The following is a 26,225-nucleotide window of genomic DNA, read 5'->3' as shown; positions in this document are numbered from 1 at the left end:
GGTGGACACAAATGGCATAGGTTTTCGCTCAAGGATTTGGATGCACGAGAAGTATTCCCTCTCAATACAAGGCTTAGGCTAGCAAGGTTGTTTGAAGCAAACACAAGTATGAACCGGTACAACAAAACTTACATAAGAACATATTGCAAGCATTATAAGACTCTACATTGTCTTCCTTGTTGTTCAAACACTTCACCAGAAAATATCTAGACTTTAGAGAGACCAATCATGCAAACCAAATTTTAACAAGCTCTATGGTAGTTCTTCATTAATAGGTGCAAAGTACATGATGCAAGAGCTTAAACATGATCTATTTGAGCAAAACAATTGCCAAGTATCAAATTATTCAAGACATTATACCAATTACCACATGAAGCATTTTCTGTTTCCAACCAAATAACAATGAACGAAGCAGTTTCAACCTTCACCGTGAACATTAAAAGTAAAGCTAAGAACACCATGTGTTCATACGCAACGAGCGGAGCGTGTCTCTCTCCCAAACAAAGAATGATAGGATCCGATTTTATTCAAACACAAACAAAAATAAAAACATACAGACGCTCCAAGTAAAGCACATAAGATGTGACGGAATAAAAATATAGTTTCACTAGAGGTGATCTGATAAGTTGTCGATGAAGAAGGGGATGCCTTGGGCATCCCCAAGCTTAGATGCTTGAGTATCCTTGAAATATGCAGGGATGAACCACGGGGGCATCCCCAAGCTTAGACTTTTCACTCTTCTTGATCATATTGTATCATCCTCCTCTCTTGATCCTTGAAAACTTCCTCCACACCAAACTCAAAACAAACTCATTAGAGGGTTAGTGCATAATCAAAAATTCACATATTCAGAGGTGACATAATCATTCTTAACACTTCTGGACATTGCCCAAAGCTACTGAAAGTTAATGGAACAAAGAAATCCATTCATCATAGCAAAAGAGGCAATGCGAAATAAAAGGCAGAATCTATCAAAACAGAACAGTCCGTAAAGACGATTTTTTTTAGGGGCATATAACTTGCTCAGATGAAAAAGCTCAAATTGAATGAAAGTTGCGTACATATATGACGATCACACATGAAAATTGGCAGATTTTTCTGAGTTACCTAAAGAGAGGCCTACTCAAATTCGTGACAACAAGAAATTTGTTTCTGCGCAGTAATCCAAATCTAGTATCAACCTTACTATCAAAGACTTTACTTGGCACAACAATGTAATAAAATAAAGATAAGGAGAGGTTGCTATAGTAGTAACAACTTCCAAGACTCAAATATAAAACAAAAGTGCGAAGTAAAATAATGGGTTGTCTCCCATAAGCGCTTTTCTTAACGCCTTTCAGCCTAGGCGAGAAAGTGTGAATCAAGTATTATCAAGAGATGAAGCATCAACATCATAACTTTCACAATTTGTCACAATAGGTATCTTAGATGCTCCATCATCCATAGTGGTACTAAGGGCTTTGTCAATTTTAGGCCTATAATAGTTTTTTTTTTGCTTAGGCACCTTTGAGACATACATGAACTTTTGCTCCTTACCCACATAAGCTTTCTCCGTAAACTTAAGAGAAGAAAAAGTTGAACCCAAGGTTCCCATAGATTCTTCAAGTTCACTAATCCTATGGGTTTGATTATCATGAGTAGCACAAGTTTCTAAACAGAAATTCTCTCATTAATTACACTTAGAGATTTATCAAGTTTATCAGTGCTATCAAGTAATATTCCCAATTTAGTCTCAACACTTGGAAGATTTTTCTCTATGGCCTCCAACCTTTTCATGACATATTCAAGAGAGATTTCAATTTTAGCTTCATTAACAGGTGGTATTCCAACTAGACTCTCAATAATGCAACTAGCTTCTAAAGCAGGAGTGCCTAGGAAATTACCTCCCGCAAGAGTATCAAGAACATTCCTATTCCAGCTAGAGATACCAACATAAAAGTTCCTAAGTAGGATAATAGTGGAGTGTTTCTTAGTGCACCTATGATGAGCATCACTAATTCTATACCAAGCATCTTTAAAACATTCTCCCCCCTGTTGCTTAAACGAACGAACTTCAACTTCAGGATTACTCATTTTTAGCAATAGTAAATAAAGCAAACTAAATAGAGTAGAGTAAATGCAAGTAACTAATTTTTTTGTGTTTTTGATATAAAGAACGCAAACAAGACAGTAAATAAAGTAAATGCAAGTACCTAATTTTTTTTGTATTTTTGATATAGAGAAAGCAAACAAAGCAGTAAATAAAATAAAGTAAAGCAAGACAAAAACAAAGTAAAGAGATTGGATGTGGGAGACTCCCCTTGCAGCGTGTCTGGCAACGGCGCCAGAAAAAGAGCTTGATAACACGTGAAGCACACGTTCGTTGGGAACCCCAAGAGGAAGGTGTGATGCGTACAGCAGCAAGTTTTCCCTCAGTAAGAAACCAAGGTTATCGAACCAGTAGGAGATGAAGGCCACGTGAAGGTTGTTGGTGAAGGAGTGTAGTGCGGCGCAACACCAGGGATTCCGACGCCAACGTGGAACCTGCACAACACAATCAAAATACTTTGCCCCAACTTAACAGTGAGGTTGTCAATCTCACCGGCTTGCTGAAAACAAAAGATTAAACGTATGGTGTGGAAAATGATGTTTGTTTGCAAAGAACAGTAGAGAACTGTGGCACCCCCGGGATCAGGGTTAGACAAATATCAGATCTTCGTCTGACATAAGCCTAACCTAGAGCTCGAGAGACTACAGTGAGAGAATCGGTAACACAACAGTGACTCTACGACTCAAGAAGTAATACAAGCTCATAACTGAGCGAAGAACCAAAGAATTACAAGCAGAGGTCACTGACCTGACATACATCAATCAACGGGAGCGAAGTTATGCTATTAGACATAGCAAGATAGCAAAGGCCTAAGAGGCCAGGAGCATAACGACGACGTCCCAGCCCATAGATTCCAGGCTGCCACCTGGGAACCCCAAGCTACTCGTCGATGTCGACTAGAAACCACCATCTGTTGGAGCAACTTCGTCTGAAACAAAAGCATGCAAAGCTGAGTACAGAGACTCAGCAAGACTTAGTACAACCTTTTAGCAAAGCGGGTATGCGGGCTTTCTGGTAGATCTTCTTTTGCGTAAAGCCAGTTTTCCTTTGTAAGATAAGAGAGAAGAGAAGCTCGACTACTCGGAACCTTTGAAAGGGGATAAGAGAGCGACATCTCTATCTCTATTGATCATCATATTGTATCCACCAATCTTCATCAGCTCGAACCACTATCCTCGGATCACCCCCTCAACACCCGGAGAAGGTGTCCGTAAACACACATTGTTTGCCAAGTTTTACGATTAGGTTAAAGTTCTCTATGATCTCCACGTCCGTTCCCAAGTCGTCCGTAACCGTGGACACGGCTTTTCGAAAAGATTTAACCCTGCAGGGGTGTACAACTTTACCCACACGTACCAGCCGACTCTTAATGCCAGATCATAAGCTCTCTTCCTTGGAAAGCCGGCAGAGGGTGGCTGACCATGACCTTTACCTTGCTGTCGCCGAGACCATGAGTCACGCGCTAAGGATTGTTCCGCCGTAACGGGTCAAGTCCCGAAGTCGGTCCTTAACGATGTGAGGCGAGGTGGGTTTCCCTAGAGGCCGCAACCCCCAGCCACCACGGCCACGCTTACCTACCTGTTATGTACCTTTTCCCCCAAAGCAGAATGCAATGCATATGTCCAGATAACGCGCAAACTATGTGACTCATGGAATCTACTAGGCAAGTTAGTGAGTCGAGAGGGTACCATAATAGGGCCTCGCGTGGTTGTACGCTCAGTCTTGGTTCAAGAGGCGAGAACTCGGTTCCTAGGGTCGGCGAAACGAAACAACCCACCACATCCCAATGTGGCCTCTCGTCCGAGCCTTTAATCATGTTTAACAACATCTCTACACTTACCACGTCAACTCTGTCATGCTAGATTCATTCATTGTATGGCTCCAGTCCGAAGACCGGAGTAGTAGCGTAACAAACTAAGCATGGCTAAGCATAAAGAGATAAAGGCTCTATCGACGCACACGTGCCCAACCTAGTTATGCTAGGAGCGAGTGGATCGGGTATTTGAGGCTACAAGGGTGGAACATGCAATAGATAGGATAACTCTACCTATCGATAAAAGACAGTTGAATCGTATGCGATATGTAGGAACCAGAGTAAAAGCAGTTCGAAATCATATATGAACCAGGCTAGGGCTTGCCTTTGTCCCTGACAAATAAATATGGAATCTTCAAAGATCTTGTGATTGACTTGTTCGTCGGAGGATAGTTGCAAAGACTCGTCAGTGTTGTTGATCATCAATGTTGTTGATCTTCGTCGTCTCAGACTCGTGCTCTATCGGTCGCGAAGAAGCAAATACTAGAAATAGAGAAATAACATTCAATACATGGCATCGATGCAATGCGCATACAAGGATGATGATATGACATGTTAATAGGTATTGAAATCATCCCTACACATGAAAGGCAATTTAAATGGGTTTGGAATGCCCTAGGGTTAGCATTTCCATAAACCACATAAATAAAAAAAGGGTTCATATTATTCTTCTATTAAGGACAAGGATTAAAGTTGTTTAACAATGCATGCTTTTGATATCAAAGTGTAGATCTCATTTTTCTGAAGATTTTGATATATTATACATATTTTTCTAAAATAAAATGAATAAGTTATTGATTTTACAAGTTTTATTCATTTTCTGCAATTTCTGGAAAATAAGAAAATGAGTTACTGCGTCACGCTGACGTCATGGTGACGTCAGCGCGAACATCTGCGGCCATGTCGAGCACGGCCTCGACGATGCCGGCCTCGAGGGTCTCGCGCGTGGGTGCGTTCGACGCGCACGACCGAGGGAACCCAACGGTGGTGGCGCCGCCACTTATTGGACGCCGGAGCGTGGCCGGCGGCGAGCATCTGCGGCGGCGCGGCCCGGTTGTATGTGGAGGCGGCGTTACAGGGGGAAAGAGGAGGGGATGCGGGCACGAGGAGAACGAGGACCTCACCCTGAGCGCGTTGCGGTGGTCGCCGACGCTTGGGGTGGCCGGAGACGGCGTGAATCGACGACGGCGACCGGCAGCACCTTCGGGTAGGGTTAGGGTTTCTCGCGGAAAGGCGCAGGAGAGGGAAGCCGTGGGGGTCTAGGGTTTGGAGGGGCGGCGGAGCGATGTATGTAGTCGCCGGCGGCGGCGGCGACGATCCTGCGCCGCGGCGCCATCGCGGCGGCCGCAGCTGCCGCGAGCAGCTTGCTTGGAGCCGCGGGGAAGACGGCGATTTTGCGGAAAACCCCCGGGGTTTCGCCGGGCTGGTTTGTTGCTCGCTGGGCCAAGGTGGGCTGCCGTGCAGGCTGCGCATGAGAGGTAATAGAGGGAAGGAGATGGGCTGTTGGCCCAGGGAAGAGAGAGAGAGAGGGTTTCTCCTTCTATTTATTTTTCTGGATTTAAATTCCTATTTTCCATTTCAAATTTCAAACCCTGGTTTTGAATAGAATTTGACAAACTATTTTTCAGAGAAATTTCAAAGCACCCATGTCTCTTCAACATAGCATAAATGCCATGTGAGTTTATCTTGATTATTGAAAGATTTCGAGGGCATTTCAAAGAGAGAGAAATGGCACACCTTAGGGTTTCCATTTTAATTTATTTGGAAAATTTTCCTAATGCATTTTATATGATGCTCATGATGCACAAACAACTCCTAATTAGGGTTTAGAAAAACAGGGGTGTTACAACTCTATCCCCCTTACAAGAATCTCGTCCCCGAGATTCCTAAGGTAGGAAAAGAGAAGGTAACAAGGACTACACCTATCTTCAATGAACTTATCGATACCTCGATGATCTTCTTTGTCGAAGAAGTTGATCCACGACATCATGAAGAAGTTGACCCGCAACACCATGAAGAGATCTTCATTTTCTTCCTTTGAAGTTGTTGCTCAACTTCACCTAAAGGAAAGAGGGAATAACTCTAAGACGAATGATATCTACAAGATCGAGTATCCCATGGTTAACTCATAGAAGGAGTGTTTAAAAACAACTCTTGAGCTAACAAACATGAAACACATCAAGATAACGGATGAGACGAAACAAGATTCAAATTTTGGTAGGCAATTTCTCCACGTTTGACAAGATTACGAATAGACAAGGTAGCGAGGAGTTAAATTGCCATTGATACCATAACGAGGCACTCTTAGAGAGGGCGAATCGTAGAAACATGAATGAATTTTCAAACCAGAGAAACTTTGGATTTAAGAATCGTAGTCACTCTTTGGTCAATGATACATGAAACGATTATTGTCTACCCAAAAGGCCGGGGCCTAGATGGCTGACGAATTCACACAACGTGCGAATTGATTAGAACTTCAGGTACAAACCAAAGGAAAGAGAAGGGTACTGTCTAGGGAAGTGCCAAGGATTAGCAGGGAGTGAAATTTCTCCGAACAAAGTGGTCTTCACCAGAGAAATGATTTCGAGGGATTGACTGAGAGACATTTAGCAACTCCGATTATAAGATTCTCCTTGATGTTATAGACACCAATTTTAGGTTATTGACGAGCCTTCAATAGGTCATCGAGTCAAGGTTGGACTTCGGAATTGAAAAGACATCACAAGGGCAACTCCTAGAATAAGTCGCACAAGATCCTTATGGAGAGTGGTTATTCTTGATGATTCAAGAGATTATGGCATTAGGCCTTCCGGCTAATTGTGTTAACCACGACAATCTTGCCGGATTTACAACGAGACCTATGTCAAAAATCCTTGAGAAACACTAACCATCATTGCCGCTTGAGATTCAGCTTAGGTTAGGTGTAAAGATATTTCAGACTCAGCATGTCCAATTAGAAATTATCAACAGTTACCACCAAGGTACAGTCGATAGATTCTCAAGATATGGACTACAATGTCAAGCTCCAAAAGATCGAGCTAGATTGTGTAATACATGTGGTTGCGACTGCAAAGGCAATTGCGTGCACATGAATTTGCAATGTAACATAAGTGAGTCCTTGTGGGGACATCAAAGAAGATTTTGAAGTTCTTAAGCTTCTTCTCTTTCTTGAACAAACCAATCAGTGGCTTAGTGTGCATAGAGAAACGTTTCAAGGAATGGAGGTAACAACCTTGCATCTCAAGATAACTTTGCACTTGCCTGACCAACTTGTGATGATTCCCGAGGGAAACAAAAGGGAACTCTACTCGGATCCACGACGACATCTTTCAGCATATGCATGTGAACCAGAGAAGGTTACTTCCAACATCCGAACACATACTTCATGATGACACAAAGATGGTTCTCAAAAGTTTTCAATATTATTGCCAACTATCCAATAGGAATCTATTCCAAACATGGAGAAGATAAGAATGTCATCGATGGGCTCAACAACAAACTCATCAAGATACTCCAATGAGGGACTCATATTCTATATGGACTTGGCAGATATATTGGTCAGACCAAAGGACATGAAGGTATACTCAGACGAGACACCATGAGTATAAACATCATCAAGATAGTCCTTGGAACTGAGTTTGATTTGACGATAGCCCAAACTCAAATCAAATATGGGAAAGATAGCATATCCATAAAGGAGATACTTCCTGACTTCAACACGAACAAAACTAGATATCCCTTTAAGAAGGATCAAGTTGGATAGAGCTCTTGTCTTTCAACTCTCCAAGTTGTTGTTTAAGCTCAACCAATTAGTCCTGGATATCTAGTATGGTTTCTTGGAGAAAGGATTAGTTCACAGAACTAACTTACTCATGAACTCGACAACACGGTCATGTGGCAACATGGAGATACTTCTAGAAAGACAACTAGAATATCACGAACCACCGGTATATCACTGAGTTCGAGAGGGGATCTTGCTTTACGAAGCAACCGATGTGGTCTTGAGAGCTTTGGCATAACCTAACTCTTTGACCAAAGATGTGCGCCTGAACGCATGGACTTGGCAACACAATCAAACTTCGCTTGGTAATTGGCGAACCAATCATGCTAAGAATGACGCAAACGTCCTTGGATTTCAAAACAATAAGAATTGCTAAGAATCTTAGATAGCCACATCAATACGCAAACCCCAACATTCCCAAGCATAGACAGCTCGGAGGAAGGGCGAGTAAAGATATGTAAGAGCATCACTTCATCAATAAGGCCATGAGACTCAGCACGACCTTGATGGCGTGTATTTCACACGTTCGTTGGGCAACCCCAAGAGGAAGGTATGATGCGCACAGCAGCAAGTTTTCCCTCAGAAAGAAACCAAGGTTTATCGAACCAGGAGGAGCCAAGAAGCACGTTGAAGGTTGATGGCAGCGGGATGTAGTGCGGCGCAACACCGGGGATTCCGGCGCCAACGTGGAACCTGCACAACACAACCAAAGTACTTTGCCCCAACAAAACAGTGAGGTTGTCAATCTCACCGGCTTGTCTGTAACAAAGGATTAACCGAATTGTGTGGAAGATGATTGTTTGCAGAGAAAACGAGTAAAAACAAGTATTGTAGCAGATTTGTATTCCAAGTATTAAAGAATGGACCGGGGTCCACAGTTCACTAGAGGTGTCTCTCCCATAAGATAAAAGCATGTTGGGTGAACAAATTACAGTCGGGCAATTGACAAATAGAGAGGGCATAACAATGCACATACATGTCATGATAAGTACAGTGAGATTTAATTGGGCATTACGACAAAGTACATAGACCGCCATCCAACTGCATCTATGCCTAAAAAGTCCACCTTCAGAGTTATCGTCCGAACCCCCTCCAGTATTAAGTTGCTAACAACGAGACAATTGCATTAAGTATGGTGCGTAATGTAATCAATAACTACATCCTCGGACATAGCATCAATGTTTTGTCCCTAGTGGCAACAGACACAACACAACCTTAGAACTTTTCATCACTGTCCCAGTGTCAATGCGGACATGAACCCACTATCGAGCATAAATACTCCCTCTTGGAGTTACTAGCATCAACTTGGCCAGAGCCTCTACTAATAACGGAGAGCATGCAAGATCATAAACAACACATATGCAATAACTTGATAATTAACATAACATGGTATTCTCTATCCATCGGATCCCGACAAACACAACATAGAGTACTACAGATAGATGATCTTGATCATGTTAGGCAGCTCACAAGATCCAACAATGAAGCACAATGAGGAGAAGACAACCATCTAGCTACTGCTATGGACCCATAGTCTAGGGGTGAACTACTCACTCATCACTCCGGAGGCGACCATGGCGGCGTAGAGTCCTCCGGGAGATGAATCCCCTTCTCCGGCAGGGTGCCGGAGGAGATCTCCAGAATCCCCCGAGATGGGATTGGCGGCAGCGGCGTCTCAGTAAGGTTTTCCGTATCGTGGTTTTTCGCCATCAGGGGTTTCGCGACGGAGGCTTTAAGTAGGCGGAAGGGCAGAGTCGGGGGGCTGACGAGGGGCCCACACCACGGGCGGCGCGGGCCCCCCCTTGGCCGCGCCGCCATGTGGTTTGGCCACCTCGTGGCCCCACTTCGTATGCTCTTCGGTCTTCTGGAAGGTTCGTGGCGAAATAGGCCCCTGGGTCTTGATTTCGTCCAATTCCGGGAATATTTCGTTACTAGGATTTACTGAAACCAAAAACAGCGAAAACAGAACTGGCACTTCGGCATCTTGTTAATAGGTTAGTTCCAGAAAATGCACGAATATGATATAAAGTGTGCATAAAACATGTAGGTATCATCAATAATAAGGCATAGAACATAAGAAATTATCGATACGTCGGAGACGTATCAAGCATCCCCAAGCTTAGTTCTCGCTCGTCCCGAAGCGGTAAAACGATAACAAAGATAATTTCTGAAGTGATATGCCATCATAACCTTGATCATACTATTTGTAAACATATGTAGTGGATGCAGCGATCAAAACAATGGTAATGACATGAGTAAACAAGTGAATCATAAAGCAAAGACTTTTCATGAATAGTACTTCAAGACAAGTATTAATAAGTTTTGCATAAGAGTTAACTCATAAAGCAATAAATCAAAGTAAAGGTATTGAAGCAACACAAAGGAAGATTAAGTTTCAGCGGTTGCTTTCAACTTGTAACATGTATATCTCATGATAATTGTCAACATAGAGTAATATAACAAGTGCAATATGCAAGTATGTAGGAATCAATGCATAGTTCACACAAGTGTTTGCTTCTTGAGGTGGAGAGAGATAGGTGAACTGACTCAACATAAAAGTAAAGAGAATGGTCCTTCAAAGAGGAAAGCATCGATTGCTATATTTGTGCTAGAGCTTTTATTTTGAAAACATGAAACAATTTTGTCAACGGTAGTAATAAAGCATATGAGTTATGAAAATTATATCTTACAAGTTGCAAGCCTCATGCATAGTATACTAATAGTGCCCGCACCTTGTCCTAATTAGCTTGGACTACCGGATCTTTGCAATGCACATGTTTTAACCAAGTGTCACAATGGGGTACCTCCATGCCGCCTGTACAAAGGTCTAAGGAGAAAGCTCGCATTATGGATTTCTCGCTTTTGATTATTCTCAACTTAGACATCCATACCGGGACAACATGGACAACAGATAATGGACTCCTCTTTAATGCATAAGCATGTGGCAACAATTATTATTCTCATATGAGATTGAGGATATGTGTCCAAAACTGAAACTTCCACCATGAATCATGGCTTTAGTTAGCGGCCCAATGTTATTCTCTAACAATATGCATGCTCCAACCATAAAGGTGGTAGATCTCTCTTACTTCAGACAAGACGGACATGCATAGCAACTCACATGATATTCAACAAAGAATATATAGTTGATGGCGTCCCCAGAAGCATGGTTATCGCACAACAAGCAACTTAATAAGAGATAAAGTGCATAAGTACATATTCAATACCACAATAGTTTTTAAGCTATTTGTCCCATGAGCTATATATTGCAAAGGTGAATGATGGAATTTTAAAGGTAGCACTCAAGCAATTTACTTTGGAATGGCGGATAAATACCATGTAGTAGGTAGGTATGGTGGACACAAATGGCATAGTGGTTGGCTCAAGTATTTTGGATGCATGAGAAGTATTCCCTCTCGATACAAGGTTTAGGCTAGCAAGGTTATTTGAAACAAACACAAGGATGAACGGTGCAGCAAAACTCACATAAAAGACATATTGTAAACATTATAAGACTCCACACCATCTTCGTTGTTGTTCAAAACTCAATACTAGATATTATCTAGACTCTAGAGAAACCAAATATGCAAACCAAATTAGCAAGCTCTAAGTATTTCTTCATTAATGGGTGCAAAGTATATGATGCAAGAGCTTAAACATGAGCACAACAATTGCCAAGTATCAAATTATCCAAGACATTTTAGAGTTACTACATGTAGCATTTTCCAATTCCAACCATATAACAATTTAACGAAGAAGAAACTTCGCCATGAATACTATGAGTAAAGCCTAAGGACATACTTGTCCATATGCTACAGCGGAGCGTGTCTCTCTCCCATAAAGTGAATGCTAGGATCCATTTTATTCAAACAAAGCAAAAAAACAAAAACAAACCGACGCTCCAAGAAAAGTGCATAAGATGTGACGGAATAAAAATATAGTTTCAGGGGAGGAACCTGATAATGTTGTCGATGAAGAAGGGGATGCCTTGGGCATCCCCAAGCTTAGACGCTTGAGTCTTCTTATAATATGCAGGGGTGAACCACCGGGGCATCCCCAAGCTTAGAGCTTTCACTCTCCTTGATCATATTGCATCATACTCCTCTCTTGATCCTTGAAAACTTCCTCCACACCAAACTCGAAACAACTCATTAGAGGGTTAGTGCATAATAAAAATTCACATGTTCAGAGGTGACACAATCATTCTTAACACTTCTGGACATTTCATAAAGCTACTGGACATTAATGGATCAAAGAAATTCATCCAACATAGCAAAAGAGGCAATGCAAAATAAAAGGCAGAATCTGTCAAAACAGAACAGTCCGTAAAGATGGATTTTATTAGGCCACCAGACTTGCTCAAACGAAAATGCTCAAATTGAATGAAAGTTGCGTACATATCTGAGAATCATGCACGTAAATTGGCTTAATTTTCTGAGCTACCTACAGGGAGGTAGACCCAGATTCGTGACAGCAAAGAAATCTGGAACTGCGCAGTAATCCAAATCTAGTACTTACTTTACTATCAAAGACTTTACTTGGCACAACAAAACTCAAAACTAAGATAAGGAGAGGTTGATACAGTAGTAAACAACTTCCAAGACTCAAATATAAAATAAAAATACTGGAGTAAAAACATGGGTTGTCTCCCATAAGCGCTTTTCTTTAACGCCTTTCAGCTAGGCGCAAAAAGTGTATATCAAGTAACATCAAGAGACGAAGCATCAACATCATAATTTGTTCTAATAATAGAATCATAAGGTAACTTCATTCTCTTTCTAGGGAAGTGTTCCATACCTTTCTTGAGAGGAAATTGATATTTAATATTACCTTCCTTCATATCAATAGTAGCACCAACGGTTCGAAGAAAAGGTCTTCCCAATATAATGGGGCAAGATGCATTGCATTCAATATCCAAGACAACAAAATCAACGGGGACAATGTTATTGTTAACCATAATATGAACATTATCAACTTTCCCCAAAGGTTTCTTTCTAGCATTATCAGCGAGATTAACATCCAGATAACAGTTTTTCAATGGTGGCAAGTCAAGCATATCATAGACTTTTTTAGGCATAACAGAAATACTTGCACCAAGATCACATAAAGCATTACAATCAAAATCTTTGACTCTCATTTTAATGATGGGCTCCCAACCATCCTCTAGCTTTCTAGGAATAGAAGTTTCAAGTTTTAGTTTCTCTTCTCTAGCTTTTATGAGAGCATTTGTAATATGTTTTGTGAAGGCCAAGTTTACAGCGCTAGCATTGGGACTCTTAGCAAGTTTTTGTAAGAACTTTATAACTTCAGAGATGTGGCAATCATCAAAATCTAAATCATTACAATCTAAAGCAATGGGATTATCATTCCCAAGGTTGGAAAAAATTTCAGCAGTTTTATCACAGGCAGTTTCAGCAGTTTTAGCAGTTTCAGGTAATTTTGCGCGCTTTGCACTAGGAGTAGAAGCATTGCCAAAACCAATTATTTTACCATTAATAGTAGGAGGTGCAGCAACATGTGAATCATTAGCATTGCTAGTGGTGGTAATAGTCCAAACTTTAGCTACATTTTTCTCTTTAGCTAGTTTTTCATTTTCTTCTCTATCCCACCTAGCACGCAGTTCAGCCATTAATCTTATATTCTCATTAATTCTAACTTGGATGGAATTTGCTGTAGTAACAATTTTATTTTCAATATACCTATTAGGCATAACTTTCGATTTCAAAAGATCAACATCAGAGGCAAGACTATCAACTCTAGAAACAAGAATATCAATTTTATTGAGCTTTTCTTCAACAGATTTGTTAAAGGCAGTTTGTGTACTAGTAAATTCTTTAAGCATAGCTTCAAGTCCAGGGGGTGTATTCCTATTATTGTTGTAAGAATTCCCATAAGAATTAGCATAACCGTTACCATTATTATAAGGATATGGCCTATAGTTATTACTAAAATTGTTCCGATAAGCATTGTTGTTGAAATTATTATTTTTAATGAAGTTTACATCAACATGTTCTTCTTGGGCAACCAATGAAGCTAATGGAACATTATTAGGATCAACATTAGTCCTATCATTCGCAAGCATAGACATAATAGCATCAACCTTATCATTCAAGGAAGAGGATTCTTCAACAGAATTTACCTTCTTACCTTGTGGAGCTCTTTACGTGTGCCATTCAGAGTAATTAACCATCATATTATCAAGGAGCTTTGTTGCTTCACCAAGAGTGATGGACATAAAGGTACCTCCAAGCAGCTGAATCCAATAAATTCCGCGAAGAAAAATTTAGTCCTGCATAGAAGGTTTGGATGATCATCCAAGTAGTCAGTCCATGGGTTGGGCAATTTTTAACCAAAGATTTCATTCTTTCCCAAGCTTGAGCAACATGTTCATTATCTAATTGTTTAAAATTAATTATGCTACTCCTCAAAGATATAATTTTAGCAGGGGGATAATATCTACCAATAAAAGTATCCTTGCATTTAGTCCAGGAATCAATACTATTCTTAGGCAGAGATAGCAACCAATCTTTAGCTCTTCCTCTTAATGAGAAAGGGAACAATTTTAATTTTATAATGTCACCATCTACATCTTTATACTTTTGCATTTCACATAATTCAACAAAATTATTGAGATGGACAGCAGCATCATCTTTACTATTAAATTCCAGTTGGTCGTATGTCATACAACGCGTTTGGTGAGGAGATTGGGAACATCCTGACCGTTCGGTTAAATCTAACGTCTGTAAGGCAACCAAATATTTTTCCACGTATGCTCTAATAATCTTTCCTTTCCCAGTTAACTGAAATCACGCGCTGCAAATATCTTTCCTTTCCACGTACCACGTATGCTCTCTTTCCCAGATAGACCGGAATCAAACGCTGCAAATATGGAAGCTCCTGAAGTCACGCGCTGCAAACTCATTCTGAAAACCGGCAAGCCGCACCATCAGTATCACCCGCCGCACCATCAGTATCACCCGCCCCCCACGCCTGCTGCACCGCCAGAATCACCCGCCGCCAGGACAGGATCGCCGCCGCCTCGCCCGCCGCCCACGACAGGATCGCTGCCGCCAGGATCACCCGCCGCGTACGGTCGCCGCCTCCGAGTTTCACCCGGTCACCGCGCCACCTCCGAGTTTCACCCGGTCACCGTGCCCGCCGTCGCCTCAGCTCGTTGCCATCATCACCTTCACGCCATTGTTTCTTGTCATATCTCCGGCATTCCAGCTATTGTTCAACACAGCAGTAAGTCAACTTTACAGTCACTAAATAACTTTGCTGCTGGAGCTCTCTTCAAATGGGAACCTGTCCAACTTTACAGTCACTAACAGTCAAATTATACGTGGCTCTCAATACTCCTAGCAGATGATATATCAAGAGAATTCATCAGAATCTCCGCCGGATGGGCATACCCCATTTAAAGACCTAACAAACAAAGATACCTGTGAGACAGGTGAGCAAGCAAAGAGCAAGCATTGGTATAGTCGAATGTCTGCTCACGAGAAAGAAGAGTACCTACACAAGCAGCGGATCGCCCGTCAACAAAAAAAGGCGGAGACTCCAAATCATGAACGAGAGCAAGGTACGCCATACCATCTTAAGTCATGTCCACACCAGATCAATCAAGGCAGTAATATCTGTATTATTTCCTGTCATAAATAAACAGGAAATCGTACCCCCTTTAGTGACATAACCAACAAAGCTACTGACGAAAACCAAGAACAAGGCAGTAATAGGAGTCGGTATGCTCAAATGTCTGTTCAGAAGAAAGAAGAATACCTACAGAAAAAGCGGATAGCATACCGCAAAAAAAAAAGATGCAGCTCTATTGGGTTCAGTTGGTAAAGTTGATGACCCAACGTTAAATGCAGGAAAAGGTATATACATAAAATCAATTTGATATCTCTTGTATACATACAGATCATGTTAAATCAAATTGATCAGCAGGAAATCATTTAGGTGAACCATGTTCTAAAAACATTATTACTGGGAAAAATCTTCTGGTTTCCTTTGATCATGCGCAAAATAGGGATGGATCTCAAGTGTCAGTATCGCCAAATGGAACTGGTACGAGTTCAGCTGAGGACCCAAGGCAGCTTCCAGATCAAAGTATGAAACGTACAAATCAGAATTTAATTATTGATATCTCTTGTATACACATACTAATTCAACTATTGATATCTAATTTATCATCAGGCACTCATTTACGTAAGCCATGTTCTGAAAACATGGCTGCGAAAAAACTGCTGCTTCCCTTTGACGATGCACATCCAACTGCTGAAGCTGGAGTGTCACCATCGCCAAATCAAACTGAGACATATGCAGACACGATGCGTGACAATTGTACGGAACCAAAGCAGTTCGCACAAAAAGGTAACACATAATAACCAGTATTCGAAACGTTCTGTGCAAAAACATTCTTATCCAGCTATTACTACTACTAACAACATAAACTTTGCTGTTGATGATGAGAATATAGAACAGAAACCAAGTAGTAGTACGAGTTGGTATTCACGGATGTCTGCTGAAAAGAAAAAGGAATACCTACTGAAGCAGCGGATCGCACGCCAACAGAAAAAGGCTACAACTCTGCATCTTCCAGACCAAGGTAAGCAAATATATGAATCGTTATTTAATTATTGGAATGACACTTATTCAAGTAGGTCAATCATGTTCAGGGACACATGACACTGACAAGAATCAACCTAGGCGGGATCGTGATCAAGCACGTCGAAAAATCCTAACATCAGATGAGATACAAGTCATAAATGCACAAAGAAGAGCTCGCAGCCACACCCTAACCCCAGGGGATAGGCAGAAAATGCTAAATAAGCGCAATGCAAAAGCCATGGCTAGGCGGAACACCCCCTGCCCTGAATCCATCGCAATGATGTGCCCACATGCTCTAACTTTACAGATGTCATGCCCACCAACAGACACGAATGCATCATCGGTCATGGAGACATCCGATCCACCTCATGCTGCACCTTCAGGGTGCTCTCCAAACTACACCACTGAAACTGATGGTAAATTATCATCTTTGCTCAGTTATTTTATCATCTAATCGAACAATTAATGACCAGCTCAATCACTGTGCAGGAGAGTATCTTAGCAGGACATTGGGCAATACTCTAATACATGATGGCTTCATGAATGAGACGCAACAGACCAATGACCAGCAAGCAGACGAGCAGACGCAAGAGAGCAGAGCTCATAGAAGGTCTCGGGAGCGAACTGAAAAAGTATTGCCGGAACAGGCTGAAATACAAGATTCAATTGCACACCGAAGATCTAACAGACAAAACATACCACACGGTGAGAGGCATGCACAGCAACAACGTTCGAATGCACGATTCTCGGCTAAGCAGACCACCCAACGCGCTGAGTCCATTACAATGTCATGCCCCGGTGCATCAACCTCAACACCGCCCGACCCATCATCAAGCACCCAAGCATCACCCCCTGAATCAGCTTCAGCGAGCACACCAGCTTACACTGTTGGGACAGATGGTAACTTAGCTGTGTCTTGGTCATCTTCTTATATATGCACAAGGAATATATCATATATCATTTATTACTTACCGGCTAAAAATTGTGAAGGTGATATGGAGGCATTCCTTGCCAGGCTCATGGAGGAAAATCCCACCCCAGGAGACCTCATGGATGATGAGTATTATCTTTTCGCCGATGAAGGTGAAGGTATGACTGATTGCCTACCATTATATAAACCTGGCAGGTAATGGTATTACATGCTATATAACTCCGTAACCCGTGCAGGTTCCGATGTTCATGGCATGGACTTCGATGAACCAGAGTCGACAGGCACGGACACCATCAACCTGGATCCTTTTGAATTTGTTTACTCAAACCTGCCAGACAGCACACACATCCTGCAGCACGCCGAGAACTGCGAACACTGCAACGCCAAGAAATTCCAGTACGAGACCGACGGTTTCTGCTGTCGGAATGGGCAAACCGAGTTGCTTGAACCGGAACCTATACCGGAGCTAATGAGGCTCTGGTCTAGCTCCGATGCGGACTCTCGGCATTTTAGGGAGAGCATCCGGTTCTTCAACGGCCACTTCTCCTTCACAACCCTTGGCGTCACCCTCGACAACAACTACACAAACATGAAGTCCGGGGTGTACACGTTTCGAGCACAGAGAACTATGTACCACAATGTGCATTCATTCGGGCCAGGTTCTCGTCCAGAACATCTGCAGCTATACTTCTACGACGATGATCCGAACCTAAACCATCGTGCCAAATCCACAGAGAATTTAGATCAGAATGTCGTCAAGATGTTGGTGGACATCCTCAAAGAAAACCCCTACTCAAAACAGTTTAGGAGACTAGGAGCCCAGCAGGAAAATCTTGATGAGTACCGCATTGAGCTGAACACTGACCAGAAGCTAGACCAAAGGAGATATAACAAACCTATATCAGATGAGGTGGCTGCTATTTGGGTAGAGGGCAACAACCTAGCAAGAAGGTTCGAGCGCAGCATTATCCTCCATGGTAATAACAATGAGAGATATGGTATACAGGCGACACAGGGCTGTTACGACCCGCTCTCATACCCCCTGTTCTTCCCAAATGCTGAGCTCGGCTGGCATCCTAACATACCTAAACATAATGTATCATACGCAGCTGCACAAAAGTCAAGAGCAGAACGGGATAACGATGCAGGTTCGATCTGCCGTATATATTCATATATTTTCTGCAATTCATTCCCATCTGATGCCTAATATTTTTCTCTTTTGCCTTTCGACAGAGGGAAGAAGCAGGATGTGCGTCTCTGTCAGGGACTATTACTGCTATAGGCTGCAGACGCGTCCTGCCATATTCAACCCCATACTGCATGGAGGACGATTGTTCCAGCAGTTTGCTGTAGACATGTACATCAAGATTGAGGGTTGCAGGTTGAACTGGTTCAGGGAGCACCAGAAGGAGATACGTGCTGATTTGTATAAAGGCATTGTTGATAGCGTCGCTGCAGGAGAATCTCGAGCTGCCGCTGTTGGCATAAGGACAGTGCTCCCATCTACCTTCAATGGGGGTTATCGAGACATGAAGAAGAGACATATGGATGCCATGGCACTGGTGCAAACGTACGGTAAGCCTGACATTTTCCTAACAATGACTTGCAACCCAAACTGGCCGGAGATAGTTGATGACTTGTTGCCTGGCCAGACCCCGCAAGATCGACCAGATCTTGTTGCCCGTGTTTTTAGAGCCAAGCTGGAGGCCATGAAGGAGATGCTCCTAAAAAATCACATCCTCGGTGTTGTCACAGCACATGTATATGTCGTCGAGTTCCAGAAGAGAGGCCTCCCCCATGCCCATTTCATGTTGATCATGGATTCAACATATAAGCTCGTTGTGCCAGATCAGTACGACCGTGTCATATCTGCCGAGCTCCCTGACAAGAAAAAGTACTCGGAACTCTATGCCATGGTCGTAAAGCATATGATGCACGGCCCATGCGGAGTTCTCAAGCCCAACAACGTGTGCATGCAAGATGGGGTGTGCAAATGCAGATACCCCAGAGCTTTCAACGAGAACACCGTACAAGGGAAGGACTCCTACCCTGTTTATCGCAGACGAAAGGACGGTCGCGTCGCTAAGGTCTGTGGTCAGATTCTGGACAACAGATGGGTTGTGCCCTATAACCCATACCTTCTCCGCATGTTTAACTGCCACATCAATGTTGAGGTCTGCTCAAGCATCAAAGCTGTGAAGTACCTTTATAAGTACATATACAAGGGGCACGATCGGGCTTCGTTCAACATCGACCAGCCTGACAATGACGGTAACATAGATGAAATCAAGAGATACATTGACGCAAGGTGGGTTACTCCACCGGAGGCTATGTGGAGGATATTTGGCTTCAAGCTCTGTGATAACTCGCCATCGGTCCTACAGCTGCCGCTTCATCTTCCAGATATGCACAGGGTCACTTTCACAGCGGGACAGGATCTGAAAGACGTTATCGCTCGGGATAATGTGGAGAGTTCAATGCTCACAGAGTATTTTGTGGCTAACAATAACCATCCGTGGGCTCGACATATTTTGTACAGGGATTTTCCCGGAAGCTTCACATGGCAAGCGACTAAGTATTGGAAGCCAAGGCAAGAACGTCATCAAGTAGGTCGAATCATGTCAGCCCATCCAGCTGAGGGGGATCGATACTTTCTGAGGGTTCTGCTAAACCATGTACCAGGATCAACATCCTTTGATGATCTTAAAACTGTCGATGGTGTGTTGTGTGGCAGCTTTCGCGAGGCCGCTGAGAGGAGGGGTCTCATCGAGGCAGACAACACGCTCGATGAGTGTCTCACCGAGTCAGAACAGTTCGCAATGCCAGCTTCTCTCAGGAGGCTCTTCGCAACAATCTTGGTATTCTGTGAGCCTGGTGACATGAGAGGTTTGTGGAATAGGCACCTAGAAGCAATGTCAGATGACTTCCGGAGACATCACACGTGCCCAAACGTAGTAGAGCAGAATGTGTTACTTGACATTAGTGGCATGTTGCAATCTATGGGCAAAGACATAAAGATGTTTGATCTCCCCGATATAGACGAGACATATGACACCACAGGAGGCGAAGCCAGAGAGATCATTGAAGAGAGAAATATCGAGTTTGATCCAAATGATAGCGCTCTAGCGTCCTCACTAAATCCAGAACAAAGGCGTGCCTATGACAAGATATTGTCAGCCGTTGATAATGGTGATGGAGCTGTCTTCTTTGTCGACGGCCCGGGGGGCACGGGGAAGACCTTTTTGTACAGGGCACTCCTTGCTAAGGTCCGAGGCAAGAAAAAGATTGCGATTGCAACGGCGACATCAGGCGTTGCCGCTTCCATCATGCCTGGAGGTCGGACTGCCCACTCGAGATTTAAGATCCCATTGAACCTCGAAGATGGGTCGTCGTGTAACTTCACAAAGCAAAGTGGGACAGCCAAGCTCCTAAGGATGGCCTCGCTCATATTATGGGACGAGGCGACAATGACAAAGCGGCAGGCAGTTGAGGCGTTAGACAACAGCATGCGTGACATCATGGGGCAACGGGGCCTACCGTTCGGAGGAAAGACTATCGTTTTCGGAGGGGATTTTAGGCAAGTGCTTCCGGTTGTCAGGAAGGGGACACGGGCCGAGATAATCGACGCAGCCTTGCGGAGTTCACACCTCTGGAAGGGCATGCGTCAACTGCCGCTCGTCACCAACATGAGGGCGCATAGCGACCCATGGTTCGCGGATTACTTGTTGAGGGTAGGGAATGGCACCGAGGAAACTGACAAGGAAGGTAACATACAGCTCCCCACAGATATATGTGTACCGTCTACAGACCTGGAGAAGGACGACCTAGAGAAGCTGATCAAGCATGTATTTCCTTCTCTAGGCGATAACATGGCCGATCCGAATTACATGACTTCTCGGGCGATTCTCTCAACCAAAAATGACTATGTTGATGGTATAAACAAGACCATGATAGAACGTTTTAACGGCAAGGAGAAGATATACCACAGCTTCGACAGTGCAGAGGATGATCCGCATGGGTACTACGCTGAAGAGTTCTTGCACTCGCTAACTCCTAATGGGCTGCCCCCGCATGAGCTTAAGTTGAAGATAAATTGTCCCGTTATACTCCTTAGGAACATTGATCCTGCTAACGGACTATGTAACGGCACGAGGCTTGTCGTTCGAGGGTTCCAGAAGAACGCTATCGATGCGGAGATCGTGGTAGGACAACACACTGGGGAGAGGGTGTTCCTGCCTCGGATACCTCTCTGCCCGTCTGATGAAGTTTTTAATTCAAACTGTCATATGTGAAACAAATTATTTATCTATGGTTGTAACTTTCTTATAAGTTTGTATCATTTCGATAAGTCATTTATATGTTTGGTCATCCGTAAAACAATCTTTCAATTTTGTACACATTTTTCTAATTAATTATATTTGATCATCCTTTGAAAATCATATAAATTTTGAAAGCAGCAAACAAAGCAAAATCTTGTATAACAAAACAACTATAATTCCAGACTATTGAGAATATTTACCAGTTAAACATCAATATTATATGTCGTAAACTAGATATCTGAATTAGAGAGAAGAGTATTAAAGGATTTTACCCGAGGAAAAAATGGATAGATGCTGCAAGCTGGAGTCCTTATAATGATTTTGGAGTGCCAATAATGCTACAGATTTTGTAAATTTGATCTGCTTCACTGAGGAACAGAGAACATAGTTAAAAAAATGTCCGTGCTTAAGAAATTATTTGAAAGAACATACCAGCAAAGAATTAAAAAAACTTAAATTCTGCGCTCCTTGTTACCATAAAAATCATTCTTATTTGTTAAATGCAGTCGAAAAATTAGTGCCATATCTACACAGACAACGAGCTCCACATCTGTGGGTGGAAATTAAGAAATTAAAAAGGTTGACATGAGAGACTTTTTGCTTTGCTTCCTTTCGCGTAAGATAAGAGGTGCATTTCTTCCTTGCAATAAAAAATACTTTCAATTTTTATGTTCGACCTGTGTATTGGCATGTTGTACAACCAAGAATTTTAATATTGCACCATATATACTTATACATACATGATGCGGCGAACTTTAAGAAAATCTAATTAAATAAATCTAAAAAGGCATGACAAAGTCTACCAGGGTGCAGCCGTCCCACGGTGAATGATCGATCTGCTTTATTCAGGTCATTGATCTGAATGTTCTGCACATATGCAGACATCGGTGTCTCAACAAACTTGAGATTCAATTCTATTTTAAAGTTTAATAACAAAGATGGAAGCTAAAAATACATTATAGGCTACCAAAATAAACAGGAAGTGCTCAGGATCAATCACCTTAAAAGAACATGATCCTACACCAAAATAAACAGGAAATATTCTGTGCTACAACACCTACCAAATTTCGATCATATCTATCAATATAAAACAAAAGAGATTACCTATTACTCTCCTCCCTGATCAACCTTCACCAGCTGCGTCGGTACAAAGAATCCTCATCGGCAAGCATGGACGAGAGGTGCGCCGCCAAATCCCTCTACCATCAACGCCGCGCCCTCGAATTCGTCCGTCAGCGCCGCGCACCTAGGCCTTCCTCTCGGCCAGGTTACCGACAGCTGCCGCTGCGGCATAATGCGACAGGGGGGACTGCGGCAGCGCAGAGGAGCGGGCGCGTCTGGACCAGGGTGGGCGGGGTTCAGCGCGGGCTCCGGCGTGCAGGCGCCGAGCAGGCCGGGAGGAGGAAGGCCGCGCTGGCACCGGCGTGCAGGCGCCGCGCCGGCGAGGCGGACGACGGCCGCAAGTGCTCCGGCGTGCGGGCGCCGCACACGCGAGGCGGGAGACGGCGGCGCGGGCTCTGGAGTGCAGGGGCCGCGGTGGCGAGGCGGGAGACGGCCGCGCGGGCTCCGGCGTGCAGGGGCCGCGGTGGCGAGGCGGGAGACGTGTGCGGCGACGGGACGCGGGCTCGATGATTGGGTCGGCGGGGTTGAGGGAAAGGGAGGAAGAGGAGGACGGCCGGGCGGGCGGGCGGGCGGACGGGCTCAGCAGTGGCGGCGCGGAGGACGGCCGGGCGGCTAGAGGATTTGGGCAGGATGGGGAGGGAATAGGATATAGACAGTGAGAGGGGCTTTTTTTGTCCCTTCGGGGACATCCGATAAAATTGGAACGATACAGAGAGGGGCTTTTTTTTTTTGAAGAGATTGTCACATGTATACTTATCATTTATTTCAGCTATTTCTATTTTCTAACTCTGCTATATGTTTTTTAGATCACGTAAACACATGGAGACAATAAATCCTGACCGGATGATGTTTGACGGAAACAAAAGCTCACCGAATTTGACACATTCAAAAGAGGTGCAATGAAAAATTGTGTTTAAATGCATTTTTCATATTTCGGTATGTACAGTTTTTATTTGATAATATGTTTCACCTTTGTAGATCATTGCCGGGACAAAACAGATATTATCGATACTCCAAAAGAGCACACCGCCATAGGGACGGATGCAATGTTGGTAGAAGAGATAGAAAACTCATCAACTATTAAACAACCGAATAAGGTGATTGTCTTTATTTTCTACGCATGTTTCCATATGCCAATGTTTTAAGTTCAATTTTGTTCCATAAATTTTGCACATAAAAATGTTCCATTTTCGCATGTCATGAACAATATACATATGGATGTCATCAGTGTTCCAGAACAAGGTGCCATCGAAGAGCCAAACACGATGTTTTTGGAAGAGACTTCACAGGCTTATACACAGTCAAAAGAGATGCATTCACGGTATAATAAGCCCAAGAAAGCAAACACACATGTTATACCTGAAGGTACTTAGTTTCGCTCGGTTGTCCTCATTTTCTTTATGCTTGATTATTTTTACCGAACTTATATATCATGGCAGACTACGTCTGCACCAGTGAAGATTTTGCTATTATTGAATCAATCATGTCCGCGCCTAAAGATACTAAGTTCGTCGACATCGGTGATTCTTTATTATCTAATGATGACTTGAGATGTCTTACACGTGATGATGCATTCTTGCCGGGTGACGTAAGTCAACAACATAGAGACCACTACTTACACATTATCTAAAAATTGTCTTGAACTTAAATATCTTTTATGTGTCCGATTATAGGTTATAAATGCATATATTTATTGTATAAGCTCATGCGATCGGGTGGAAAGGTATATCTCGATACCACATTCGCAGCTGCCGTACTGAAGAAATCAGAACATCACCGTGCCATGAAACGGGTGCATCTTTATCTAAAGCATGACATGGTAAGAATTATGTGATCTCCCTATGGATCTCATTCATGTGTTTTGAATATGTGTGTTTCTTAGTCTTATACATTATTTACTTCAGGTCTTATTTCCTATAAATATAAGTAAGACGCACTGGTATTTACTGGTCGTAAATGCAAAAAAGCGTGTGATACAAATATTGGACTCCCTTGGTGATTCAATGGGGCGGAGTGACATCAGTGTTATGGTAAATAACTATTGATTTTGATTCTCTTTTTACATTATGTTTGCCTCAATATCTAATACCTTTTGTCTCATATAAAAGTTGCAGGGACTTGAGAAGCATTTGAAAATCGCATCCCAAATGAAAGATTTTGACAAAGGTGATAGGTGGATGGATCTCGATGTCACAACATGGCCAGTAGTAGAACAGTTTCAACAACGTATGCAAACTGATGGGTATGTTGGCCTCTTTTTTTTAGATGGATGGGTTTATACGTGTACCAATAGCGCATTCGTACAATTAATTTTATACATGTTCAAATGTTATTTACGTTGATTTTTCTATATGAATTACTGAATTGGTGCCTAATAATCTTGTAGCGCATCGTGCGGGTTATTCATGCTTAATTATATGGAATATTGGACAGGTGATGTGTTGTCTGATCAGTTCACTCAGGTGTGTTATTATTTTTGAGGATAACATTAGTAGCCGCTTCCATTTTCAATAGTTGTCTTAAGGAGATGTTTTTAAATATTATATTTTGCAGAAGGATATGAAAGAATTTCGCCGAAAATTAATCGTTGTACTGGTGGAGTTCGAATTGAATAAGATAAAAGGAAAGCCAATATACTATAAACCTACCAATGAAAAAAATGTGTCTACTTCTAATTGTGTGATTGTGGAGGTTCCGAAACAACTATACTTGAGTGATAAAGTCCAGATCATACCCACAAACCCACGCAAGTTAGTTGACGAGCTTTTGCAACACATCATGTCGATTCAAGACCCCAAATTATTGGAGTAAGTAGTATGTTAAAAAAATACGATAATATGCATTGCTATGGTTTTATCATTTTTAACATTTTCCTCATAGGCAGGAATGGGTGCGAAGCTCCAAACCGTATCCAATAGGCTTGAGTCTTAAGAAAATCCAGGACATACTTAGGATGGACCAACATATGGACAATGACTGCTTCAACTTAGGAATTCGTATAGTGGCATGCGACGAGATCCTACAGATAGCAGAGACCGATGTGCACTACATGGATCTACGCTTTTGTGTAAGTTACTACAATCTGGCATTTTCATTGTTGTCACTATGTTTCTAAATAGATTTTTTTCTCAGATGGCAATGGTGGATTCCACACGAGGTAAAAAATACCGAGTAAAGCCAAATGTACAGTCCCTAGCAACATTGTTCAATAGTTGGCCTGGGATAGACTACAAAATCGCATCACGCAACTTGGTAAATGTGGTGACCCTGCATACCACTGCATGTTGTAGTATGCCAGTCGTTGATATAACATTCGCGAAGTACCATTCCGCAAATATTACATCCCTCAGAGTAGTACAACAGAACATAGCAGGGTCCATAACTCATTCACATATTATTACAATCATCATACACAAGTCGTCTCGGAGCTCCTCTTGGGTTCTGAGAGGATAACTCCTGGGTTCGAGGCGAACCCAACTTAACTTACAATACCATTGTCTCATTAAACTAAACATTTATTTAAACGAGCAGCTAAATAGTAAGAGTTCGCGCTGCTCGGC

The 26,225-nt window shown here is 42.6% G+C and overlaps 1 long non-coding RNA gene across 1 annotated transcript; it reads right to left on the bottom strand.

Moving 5' to 3' along the window:
* Positions 1–15,021: 15,021 nt before the first annotated feature.
* Positions 15,022–22,412, bottom strand: LOC124708798. The gene is made up of 4 exons (XR_007005327.1): positions 22,347–22,412; positions 21,816–21,911; positions 15,199–15,332; positions 15,022–15,108 (listed from the first exon to the last, which is right to left on the bottom strand). It is a non-coding gene; the product is annotated as an uncharacterized LOC124708798 (long non-coding RNA).
* Positions 22,413–26,225: the final 3,813 nt, after the last annotated feature.

The sequence above is a fragment of the Lolium rigidum genome, chromosome 4 (genome assembly GCF_022539505.1).
Source record: "Lolium rigidum isolate FL_2022 chromosome 4, APGP_CSIRO_Lrig_0.1, whole genome shotgun sequence".
Lineage (NCBI taxonomy): Eukaryota > Viridiplantae > Streptophyta > Magnoliopsida > Poales > Poaceae > Lolium > Lolium rigidum.
This window is presented reverse-complemented; position numbering and strand designations above follow the sequence as displayed.